At 42.3% G+C, this 12,789-nt stretch overlaps 1 long non-coding RNA gene across 1 annotated transcript in view; it reads left to right on the top strand.

Annotated features, from left to right (window-relative positions):
- Positions 1-9,579, top strand: part of LOC147753480 (uncharacterized) — a 33,133-nt gene extending 23,554 nt beyond the window's left edge. The window contains exon 2 of the long non-coding RNA XR_015311102.1: positions 8,428-9,579. This is a non-coding gene — a long non-coding RNA (uncharacterized LOC147753480). The remainder of the gene's footprint in view (positions 1-8,427) is intronic.
- The last annotated feature ends 3,210 nt before the right edge of the window (positions 9,580-12,789 follow it).

The raw sequence follows: 12,789 nt of genomic DNA, 5'->3' as shown, positions 1-12,789 counted from the left end.
TATATATGCTTCTGCGCTTCCTTACTCTTAATATGAATATGGGTCCCGATGGGTCGCTTGAACGTCTTAGCAGCGGTGTTGGCGACGCCGATAGCGGCACAGTTTAGAGGTGGTTCAACACACTGAGGGAAATTGATCATTTTGTGATTTTTGACTCGGGTGATGGAGTAGCAAAATGAAGTTTGTTTTTACCCTTTTTAGTAACTCTGCATTTTGAGCCCCTTTCTGGTCGGTACTGACGGAGGGAAAGGACGAGAGGAAACGTAGATGGCTAGCCCTACGTGACAAAGTAATAAGAGCTCATAACCTTTTTTGGCCTGCTGGTGAGACTAATATGGTCCGTAGCAAAAACAACGCAAATAATTTCACACACACACACACAACTGGTAGTTTTACTCAGCTACTGCTTATAAGAAATTAGAAATTGCTCTATCATTTAATCTAAGTTGCTGTTAATGAAATTTGAATATAACGGGGCAAATAAACATACGGTTTATAATCCTATGCTAAGATCGACATTGATCTTCACAGAAGAATATCAACAAGGAAGGGCTTGCATGCGTATATCCAGCTCCTTTAGAACTTAAGACTCAACAAAACTTAAGACTCCGTAACACATTGACCCGCACATGTACACTACTGGCACAACACGATGATTGTAAATTTACTCCAAATCATGATAAACTGTATCTGCTACCTAAGTTGTCCTGTTCAGTGAACACAAGAACGCTTTCATTCAAACATGTTCGTTCTTGAAATTTCCCTTTCTACTATCGCAGTGCATCCTCTAAATCGCAGAGCCACAAGCGACCAGTCGATGTTACTTTTTTGTTATATAACGTTGTTCACTAACCCCTTTGTGTTGTCGCAAATTCGTCTCGTGCACCGCCATCGCCACTGACAAAGGTTGTAGGTTTCTACACCAATCCTCATCATTCGGTTAGCGACCATTTCTAGGAAAACGGACAAGCACGCGAATGAATGGCTGGATATTGAATTGTCTGGTTATAGGTTTTAGGAGTCTTAACAAATAGGTTCTTGGTTAGCAATTCGCCCGTTTATACTCGCCTTTTTCGGACTATAATCAAAAGAATAAATTGTTTTCCGTCACCAAAACATGCTCAAAACGTGAGAGAAGGAGACAGTGAAAAGGACAGCTGTTAGATTAATCCAATTGTGGCTGCTTTTGCTCTTACTTGCCATAGCACGCTTCTACCGTACCGCAGGGGCCAGTAGTTACGCATTCTCTAGCCTGCGGGATTTTGGCCTGTCACGAATTGCTACGTGGCTAGCTACCCGCCGGACTCCTCTGGGCAATATACCCATTCTAGTTTAGCAGAATCTATATAGTTTGTAGGGGTTCAGTGGCAATTCCCATTTAGATGATGAAATGGGCAAAAAAAGAAGATACCGATGACAATAACCCATAGTGATAATAGCGGGAAACTGGCTAAACGCGATGACCAGTGACATACGTGCCTTTCGGTAGAAAACCTATGAGGAAGGGCGACTTGCCGACACTAGGACATATGGAAAAATCGTGGATGTAGACATGTGTAGATGGACCGAACGGCCTAAAAAAACTGACTCGAATTTTAGCTGTGTGACATTGACGACGATGTGACGATTGCCGTGACGATGTGGCCCGCAGATACTGTTTTTCTTACTGTTAACGAGGTTGACAGCTAAAGAGCGAGTACAAGCAAACAAACGAGAGTAGAATGAACGAACAAAAAAGATGAGGACTTCTTCTCGTACTAATTTAAAATTAGCCTGCACAAAGACAGCTGAATCCACTCTTTTAGAGCATGTATGGGCTTCACTGCGAACGACGATGTTACGACTGTTTCAGCAAAGTCAGTTTTATTTTCGTGGATAATAGGTAAGACTCGTTTAATATTTAACCAGGTTTTTTTTTCTTATCTATGTCTAGCTGGACGTACCGACATACACCCAAACTGTTTGACGACAACAGGTTACGTACGATGTATATGTATACCTCATACAGATGGGAACATCAGTCAAGCCTGACAGCGGACGTTGATCACTAGCGGCGGGTGCTAATCTAAGGAGTTGCATGTTACAAGCCCCAGCCTCCCCTCCGCTAATTGAAGATGCGAGCATACTAAGTATTTACTAGGTACAACCTATTAGTAAAAACATCCATTCTGCGAGCGAGCGAGCGAGCGGATCCATGATGGTAAGGTGCTTCATTTCTCTAGATATTCACAGTACTCAGAGAAATATCCTGTTGCCACACATGTGCCAATACAATATTCTTTCGACATAGTCAACAGAAACTAAGATCAGAGACTTTTACCTGATCCTTTCGTCCGTACAGCACTAATGTACCAACGATTTCTCGCGCGTATATACTGTACTGTAGTAATCTGTGTTGGATTGTATATAGTGTAGTTGCGACTACTTAACGTGGATATCATTTTCCAAACAACTAGAAATGCTGCCATGATCGAATCCGGAAAGCGCGGCATCCTAAGTTCAAATTGTCGCGCGCCGTAGAAACAGAAGTTCCTAAGCGGTCCACAATAAGCTACGTACTGCTAGATGGCGCTCAACTATGTAAACAATAAGCTCATGCGTTCAGGCAATTCATATTCGCCCGCATTCAAAGTTCTAGGTTAAATGAAGTGGTTTGTCTTGTGTTCTGCAGAAATCGCAAAACAATTTCTTTCCGTTCGTCTGCTTGTAAAGAGGACTTGCTCTGGAGAAGACCATCCACATATCGTTTTCGTGGACGCAAACAAACAACTTTGCTTCTAAATTTTACACTTATAGAACAAGCTAATCAGCCGAGCGTCATTCTACGAAGTACGAAATAATTTTTCAAATCGATACTTATTGACGAAGAATATGCAGTTCCTACGCATAATGTTTCCTGTTGCGCTGTTGATCTAATGCTGTGTATTAATCCATCTCACTGGCAAAAATAGACACGCGGACAGCGTTGAACTTCAGTTTTGAAGGAGTTTTGACACGTGGCAGACGCTTGAGTAGATATTCGATAGTGGATAAACGGTTGTTTAGGAAGCGTAACGCAACCGTGGGCAAGGTGCTGTTCTTAGTTCGTCATGTACATGTATACTCCGTATACAGGTACGCGTATGCGGGCGATGGGTGCATATAACTTACCATATTAGTTCACACACGTGCATCCATTGCTCCTAAGTTCTTCAAGCTACGTTCATTCTTATACATGTGTTTCAGCATATGTAATATTGTACCGTACGTTTTGTACTTATGACAAAATGAGAAGGGGCAAATATTCAAAATAAGCTAGCAAATTCATAATTGGGGGCATACTACTAGTATGTTATGTTTCCATCCATCGCATCCATCTTGACAAACGCCAAGGGAGTGGAGTGTATACACGGTTTTAGGAAGATGCTCAAGTGTTCGCTTTGAGATTTACATTATCGACGCCAATAACCGACCCTTCGCATTATTACCTCTTTGCCCAGTTTTTTTGGCCTTCTGCATATAGTCAAAACATTTATTTCATTGCACAAAAGAGTGTAATAAAAATGTCTTGGATATATGTTCACTAGCAATTTACGATTGTTGTTTTTAACATCAACTTAATATAACTATGTTGTCTGTAATATCAGCTATCGGCTCTAACGTATTCTGTTACATATCGATTTTCGGCACCATCATCCAATAAGGTATATTAAAGAAGGGAAGCATGATAAACAACATTAGTCAACAGGTAATACATAGTTTTAGCTGGGTCTTTTTGGCTTGCCTAAGAAAGCTTTACTTGGATCGCTGACATTGGCTGTGCTCGAGTTCACTTGCCGGAAGCCCGGTTTAAAGTTTGTATTACCGCTATTGTCGTCATTCGCTATTGTTTAGAACAGTTCATACAGCTAGAAGTTGTATTAAGCGCTTGATTTTGCGGATATAGAGAAATTGCTTTTTTTCTGCACTTCAACACAAACAAGCAAGCAACTGCGTACTATTTTCATACCATTTTCATTGACAATTCTTGATAGTTTATCAACAATGTTGGCTAAGAGACCTACGCACTACATTCTACGTGACTTCATTGAACGTGTATCATACCTTATTACCACATTTATTATTACATGAATACTAAAAGCAAAGTTTCTTGTTTTGAAGACGATCTTGTCTGAAGGCATTTGTGAGGTTGGCGAGTATGTACCAGTTTTGTTGATCAAATAAAAACGAGATCTAATGAAAAAATCGGGTTTGTTAACTAGTTCCGATTGGTGGAAATGAACGACTGCTAGGTAACGGCCACGAGTCAAACAAACATTTGCTTCCAGCTCCTGTTTTTTGAATTTGACCAAAGTTTATTCTACATATTTAATGCATGTAGACATTACCTCACCTTTGCTTGTGCGGGTAGGTACTTTATTCTGTAATATCTATTTTTTTTTTATACTAACATCCAGAGATTTCTATTAGGGCGAAAGACCGTAATTGCATAAGCACATCTGTGAATTGGAGACAGTGGAACAAGGAAGGTAGCCACAAGCGTTTCTGTGGTATTAGAATGCAGTTGTAGAGCCTACACCTCTCTGTAGGGCACACTACTATACTAGAATGCCACGAATTTTAAAACGGTAATATTCGTTCCATTTTTAAATTGGTCTAATCTAAATATGATTCCTGAAGCTTCCTTTTTTCACCCTTGATGTGGCGTGAGGTCTCTGAGTGAAGAGTCACTACTTTTGCGAAATCGCGTTCAATATAGCCGACTGCACATTCTAGACGTGTGACGTGCGTATGTGTCCCGCTGGTATTTACCAATCTAACTGTGATTTGAACTAGGGGAACCTTGAGGCTATGCGAGGAAATCATTTGGTAAAGTAAATCGCCTTCTTTCTACTATTATTATTCAAAAATGAATACGAAAAAAGCGAATGAGATATATTGAACATCTTCCCCAGCAGGCGCGACGAATGACAACGTCAGGAAAATCTGTAAATGAGCGCATTGAGGTGTTACGATGCGACACGCTGGTCACTGTTTCATCTCCGAGAGACACCAGAGTACGTCAATCCGATAGAGGGCTGTCGCCGCAGACGACTTGGAGGATCACGCACCAGACCTGATACAGCTCAGTAACCATTTGTAACCTCTTTAAACAACGGAGCACCCGCATAATTACCGTTTTAATACTGTTCATGACGCTTAACGTTTTGTGACGCTGTTGATTATTATCTATTATGCTATATTTACACGGCCAATGTGTTAAAAAGCACTAGTAAAACTGTGCTTACATTATAAAAACTAATACAGTTGTAAGTAGGCTGGCATATAGAACGAGAGAAAGCAGAAACCGAGTTCTTGTTTTGTGTGGAGGGCATAGATTTTCCGCAATGCTTCGGCACAGGCAGCATTACTTAAGTGCTATACTGAGGCTGGCTATGCTCAGTTGCAAGGACTTCTGTTTTTTTGCTATAGTTTTAACGAAGGAAAGAATCAGCTCAACTGGATCTTTCAACCAGTCGTCGCTCTGATGACATGTTTTTGTTGGCATTGGCGCTACAAAATAACAGAGCCCTGGCACCGACAGCCTGCAGCTTGTTCGGTATGGTATGCTGTAAAAGCAGGCCCGTTCATCGGCGCGTTTTTTTGTGTGGCCTACCAAAAGCGGCCTGTCACTTCGCCCCTTCGTTTCTGCGCCCTAGGATCACTTACACAGCAGTTTCTCAAGAAATATTGCAAGTAATAGCAGAAAGAGAAGTGGACTGGGTTGTTGTTGATGATGAATGTACGATCTAGGTGGTTATGTCAATTCGCGGGCTCTAATTTTACCTTTGGTAACTGAATAGGTCAGGTAGAGCCAAACTGTTATACATATTTGCATAGGACTAATATTTTCCGGGTATCCTGTACTCTTAGAAATAGAGGTCAAGCTACACTGATTGCCATAATACGCATAGGGGAACTCTAAAAGAGACGCTGTCTATCAGAAAATGCCACTAGCTTTGGTCCATACGTATATCGTTTATACTGTAAATACTGCATTTGAGCTAGGGACGATGGTCTCTTGGGAAATAGCGATTGGAAAAAGCCCTGATTTAAAAGAGTCACTAACCAATTTGAGCAACGCGTTCGCCCTTTGATTTCACTCTAAAAGTGAACGTACTGGTTATTTGAATAGCCCAACTGAAGAACGGAAAATCCTGTGGGCGACTGAACCAAAACATACATATATTATACAATGCGTATGTGGGTTGAACTAAGAGCTTTTGAAGACAGATTCAAATAATTTTCTTTTACAGATGGTTTTACAAATGTTACTTTAGAGAAGCATGCGTACGTTAGCGACCCCTACGGGACTGCTAGATAACATTAAGCAATGAAAGTAGATAAACTAACAGTACATAGGCGGCGTGACAGCCTTCGCTCAAAATAAATAACGACTGAATGATGCTTATGTAATTAGCTCTTCAAATTTAATTATCGTAGAATTTTATTAATCAATGAAACGATAAAATTAGAATACCATTATTACGATCGTCGATCTAATAATGAAGCTTTAGACGTTTATCGACAATTACTTATTAGTGTGAATTACCGTTGTATCTTTCATGATCGCTTTTATCGTTACCGTTACTATAACTAATTATTGTGCCGGTTTTTTTACACTCCGCCCCCCACTACCTGCCGATATACCGCGCTGTGCATGTGGGTGGGGCAAATCAGTTACCGTCGTTTTATAGGGCGAGAAGGTGAGAAAATCGCGGAGATAAAAACTGCGCTCCTTAAGATTGCAACCATTGCTGTCGTCCCCATTGCGAAAATTGCGGGTGCATTGTGCACGATTAGCCCCACTGGCCTCGCTGGCCTACTTGACGAAGCGGCCGAGGTACATTCATTCAACGCCCATACTCGTTCGCATGCCATATCCCGCACGTTTTTCATTTGTGCGTGTGTAATGTATGTGAGCATGTATCTATATGCACATAAGTAATCTACATAGGCGGACTTACGTTGTCACGACTAAATTGCGTTTTACCCTCTGAACTGCGTAACAACGGACACATAGCAAGCTCGTATCAAACTTGAGCGCTCGATTCGCTACCTTTAAACGGCACAGAAGCATGGACGGCGAAGGCAAGGCGGAAACAACGGTACATTTGTGTTGCGTAATGAGTACCCGTGTCTCACTAAATTAAGTAGTGCGGGAGGAACTTCGTTCCAAACAGCACTGACGACTCGGACAGCGCGGAAGGTGCGGGCGTTGGGGATGGTGGCATTGGGGAATGGCAAGGAAACTGCAAAGCGACAGAGACAGATGGGATATAACAAGGCAGTTTGAAAGAAAATAATGCGGAAATGTGCCTGCCCTTAAGCCCACCCTCTCGCTTAAGTCCACCCTAAGCACGAGATTGTCGATGCTGCTCCACGTAGCTTAAGGATATCAATTCATTAGAGGTCTGTGTACGCGCGAAACGCAAATTGCTACGAATAGGTATTAATGGCAACTTTTCAAATTTGTGAAGAAGTAATTACAATTATGAAAGTGAAATTAGCGCGAAAGAATAAAGAAGAAGGACAAAAAAGCACTTGAACAAGCGTATATATGCCCTTAGTTAGCATTTTTTATACTTCACTGTCCTAACTAAAATGTGCAAAGGAACTTAATAAAAACAAACATTTCGATCGCTTTTTTTCTGCATTTATTAGACTGTGTCATTTCTGCTACTCATTTCACCGCAATCCATCGCACGAAAGCTATATAATACAGCAAATCTTATAATGCATTGAGGACCTTGCCGAGTACCCATCATAACAAGTAACCATAACCCTTTCTACGTTATTTGAATACACATAATGTATACAACGGCACTTAAATTAGTCGTATTTACTGTCAGCGCAGGCACGACAAATGTACGAAGGAGCCTCTGTCGTGATTTGGCTATCGGCAAGCTTCTCTGGTTTTCTTCTGCCAATTTTCGTCTACCAATACAGTGCCTTTAATGGGCGTCATCGAATTCTGTTACTAATTCTAATAACGAATGATTTAAGATATCCGTTGATAGATAGCCTGATGCGCTGCTTACATGCACCAGAATACGGAGATTCGAAAGTTCGATCAATAAGAATGATGCTCTAGGGGGCATTTAGACTGGCACGTAAGAGAGCAAAACGCCGTACGCTACGGTGCCGGTCGTGTGGCGTCGAGAATATAAAATAGCTTTTTGAATAAACAAATTTATTTATGGGTTAAATCGTGAAATTCGCCCTGGCGGTCCTTGTGCAGATTTTGCATTTTGTGCAGATTACGATGTCAACTCCTAACAATCTGTTCAATTCGATATTCAAATGTAAAAATTTCCATCTCCACAAACATGAAAGTGAACGACCTACTTGTGTCCGATTTTCGTCGACAGTAATATAACCATGATAATGTTTCGGGCTCTGTTTTAGGTTTTGACAAATGAGACGCAAGAGGCTAGCCGCACAGAATATACTTTGTGCTGATCGAGTTGCCCACTGCACTTGTTTCGGCGCTAACGATCCAGCATGCAGCGCCCGATAGCATACGGCAATCTTTCCCGCAAGGATCAGTGTCCTGTTGAAAAGGTTGAAATTTCGGCACATAGAACGAAGTACAACGTGTCACCTAACGTAATTCTGAGACGGTGCCTTCGCGTTCTTCATGCGCTGATGAGTGGGCTCGGACTACCCAGTCGTAGATTTGATCGGTGATAGGCACCACGGTTATGTTCCAGCTCTTTAAACGAGCGAGTCCGTTGAAAAATCATCTAATGCTATCGAGGTTCCAACTAATGCCAGCGTATATCGCGAACGTGGGCGGTTTCGACTCATCGTACTGTGCCGCCCTCCGATGCGTACAATGTCGAGATGTGGTATTTTAAGTCCGAAACGTCCAATGGAGGAAAGGAAGACAAAGCAGGAGAGAAATCGGATGAGAAGAGAGGGGATAAAACGAACGGGAAGAACGGATTAGAAGTGACTCAGGTATTACCGAAGAGCTCGCCCTAACTTGGCGCTATGAACTGCGGCCGCAGCAACACTAGCCCACTAAACCCAGGCAAGGCCGTCTTCAAATCGCTCAGACTAAGACATAGAGGTGTTTACGGTTACACCAACACTGGACTTTTATTACCTCGCCTTGACAATTGCGTACGTCCACATATCAACGTATCTACGCAGGAACAGACTCGCTCCCATACAAAGACCATCCCACTTAGAAAACCGTGATCCGCACCAACAACAACAAGAGCCTTAACGACGCCGTCGGACAGAAAATATTTCAAAACAAATGACAACGTGCACTCAATTTAGATTAGCTATTACCATATGTAATAGAATAAGCGTGTGGTAATTGAGGTGACATACAGTCATTAAGAATTATCGTGCAGTGGACCTCCACACTGACAGTTATCTATTTGGTAATGCTTAGAGCTTTGGCGTCAAAAGCTAGGTAAATGTAATTGCAGGACATAGTAAATGTCAATAATTAGTTTAGCTCTGTAGCATAAGAGAACGTACGTATATGCTAATGCTTTAGGTCCTAGTAAATTTGCTAATAAAATTTGTTTCGACTTTAGTTAAGACGCAGGCAATCTTACATGCTAATGTTTATTGCTTAGAGAAGCAATAGCAACTACTGAAGCAATTTTGTCAACGCGCACAGGTATCTCTGTGCGGTCTGTTCTGGTAACCTCTATCCAGTAGCGAAAGCTTTGCATTTCTGAAAAGTTTTAGTTAATTCAAGCAAAGGAAACTTGCATTGTAAATAGAAATCCGAGTTACATATTGCCTAACATTGCAAGTGGCAATTTAATTACTTGTGGCAACGCTATTCCTCGTAATCAACTACAATGAACCATCTTATGTTGGCGCGTTCGTTTAGCCCTACTGAATTCGTCCTTTTCGCTTGTATTCAAAGATGCGCGCGCGATCGCAAATTAAAATAGTTTTGCCAATCGTAAACGATAAGGTTCAGCTCTCTCTTTTTCTTACGCAGGCGATTGTCCTTGCCCCAAACGACTTACAGAACTGCGGTTTGATGTCCGCGAAAAGGAAGCCATGAAGCTAAAGAACGCTTAGTCGCAATTGTCGATGGACAGCCAGTAGCCGTTGTGATGCGTCGTCATCGTCAGCTTGCTGTGGCCCACCTGAGCGAACACAGTCCTCCCTGCTCCCTACGGCGTCGCGTGGTCCGCCCTGCAGTGACTCGCTTCTTCCATGCTTCCTCCGTCATCTCACGGCCTTTTCTGTGTGTGAATGGCGTGCTCTGCCAAAACTTTTCCCACTGAATAGTTCAAATAGCAGAGAAAGACGACCCTGAATCGCCATGCTGGTGAAATAGAGACAAAAGTGCGTTACTACCAGGAGCTCGTTACGAGAACTTATTGCGCTGTTACGTAGGCGCTAATCGTGCTGGCGATAATGACGTCGGTCAGGTTTCAGTGGCCGATCGGTCTGTTCTAATGAATATGCTTGTCTCTATCTGTTGGTCTGTTCGTATACGTCCCTGTATGCACTTGCACCTGTTACAGATACGCGAGCATGGCACTGGTGCGCACCCGTTTCTAACGTATACCTCCTACCACTTACTGCCGTTAGTTCTGCTATTGTAGAATACCGATTTTATAGACAGGAAAAAATTTGATACAGTCTTATTCATCATATTCAGACAACGCGAGAAGAGGGCGTCAATAGGGGTTGTATGCGCCACAACAGCCGCACCCTGACGACACTATCTGTCTACCCCATTCCGATGTGCATTGGTTATGAGGCAAGAAGCAGCACGGCAACCTCTAAGACTAGCAACTGCCACATTTTTCTCTCTGCTTGGTCCTGTTACCGTTTTTTGCATCGCCTTCTCTGCCTTGTTTTTTTCATTCTCTGCGTTTCCTGACACGCCCCACTGCAAAAAAGGGACCAAAAATTAGTTCACATATAACAGGACAACGATCACGCGAGCTATCACTAATCTATTCGTCTGCTCTTCGAATAAAGGGTTTTCTTTTCGCAAACAGTTTACCCGACCGATTGCAGATGAATGTAGCGGTGTCGACGTAATGTATGGTTGCGGTCTGCGCGGCCGGAATCTGATAGCTAGGCATCGACAAGCCAAATGGCAAGGAAATGAAGCACATAGAAATGAGATAAATAATTCGACAAGATCAATCGTGATGGAAGGCTGATTAATACATATAATAATAGGCATAGAGATATTTTCTTGCATGTGCTTGAATGGCCAGCGGTCCTAATAAATGAAACGCTAGAAGTAGAGCATACTTTGTGTAGTTATATAAAGAAACATATAGTGCCAACTTGACATCGGCATTGCCCTGTCGTGGAGAGCTGTTCAAATCCTTTTTGTCATGGCATCAAAACAGTATGTAATATATATATATATAGACTGTTCTGAGTACTATATATATATATATATATATATATAATGTTATTAGCGTAATTTCTGTCTTCAGTTCTGCAAAGAAATCTTTAGACATTAAAATAGAGATGCTTAAATAATTCATTCGAATAAATAGCTCGGTGATACAAATAGGCCTTTCCCTATGACCCAGCGGTACAGCCGAGATCTTAGAACCGTCTGTTTTTCGAAGTTAATCGAACGCGCTTGGGAGTCGACGGAGTCATTGTACACATTGGGTTCGTTATTGCCTGAAGCAATGGTTAGGATAGGCAATATTGCAAGAGAAACTCGAAACAATAGGTTATTTTAATGAGGTGAATTCTTAGCGTATCAAAATTGTAGATGGCTGAGATGTCATTTTCAAAATGTATGGGAAAATCAGAAATTGGCATAGAGTTATGGTGTGGCATAATAGCAATATAACTGGGTTCAGTACAGTGTTAGATTCGTCTCGAGCGCAAGGTACAGTGAAGCAGTTAACTGCTTCTTTTCGTTTCATCTAACTTTCCAATGATATTTCTAGCCGTCGCAAATACCCTGTTTGTCACTGTAGCCCAACAGACATATCATGTGCAACAACAAACTGATCACCTTCCCGAGCAGTAACGGCAGAATGGCAAAGTCCGAAGGGTCTGCAGGATGCTGATACGCGTAGCTCAGCTCACCCACTTCGAAGATGGGAAGCTGGGGAACTCCCGACTGCGAGTCTTGCCACTAAACTAACAATTAATAATAACGCTACACGGTAGCTAAGCATCACGTTGTGTAGCTCGTTAACTACGGCTGACTGTGGAATACACCAGAGAAGGCTCATACAGATTATTCCTGTACTCGGTCGCTAATCCTTTCTCCCTTCGTCGCATGTATCATTTGCTTTTACCGTCTCGGAGGACGTCCCTTTTCTCTCTCTCTTTCTTCCTCTCAATGACTAAATGACAGTTGGATCAGAAAGGTTCGCGCTGGTTGGTTTGGGATTGGAAATCATCTGCAAGGCTGCAATGAGGCTTTCGGGGGCTACTGAACAGTCGCTTTCAAGGCCCCCACCTGCAAATTTTCTTGACGCTGATGTCGAAGTTGGAGCAGCATGGGCTAAATGGGAAAGAATGGTAGAAGGTAAGCGAAGGGTGTGATGGCTTCTTTATCGGCATCTCCGCTACGATCATCATTAAAATTATTAAAGAATGTGCAGACGGCGATGGCGATGCATCGAACTTCTAAAATTGACAACCCCTTGAAAAGATAGGGGCAGTCTGCCTAGAAAGCCGAGGAAATGTAGGAAAGCTTGCTGCCGAGAAGACGGATTTGCCGTGACTAAACGCAGGCGGGCGAAAACGTGCGGGATTTTAAAATTGTTTTTCTGGGAATAATTTGTTAGA

This window comes from Varroa jacobsoni, unplaced genomic scaffold, assembly GCF_002532875.2.
Source record: "Varroa jacobsoni isolate VJ856 unplaced genomic scaffold, vjacob_1.0 scaffold_448, whole genome shotgun sequence".
Taxonomy (NCBI): domain Eukaryota; kingdom Metazoa; phylum Arthropoda; class Arachnida; order Mesostigmata; family Varroidae; genus Varroa; species Varroa jacobsoni.
The sequence above is the reverse complement of the archived record's forward strand: the minus strand, read 5'-3'. Positions and strand labels throughout refer to the sequence as shown.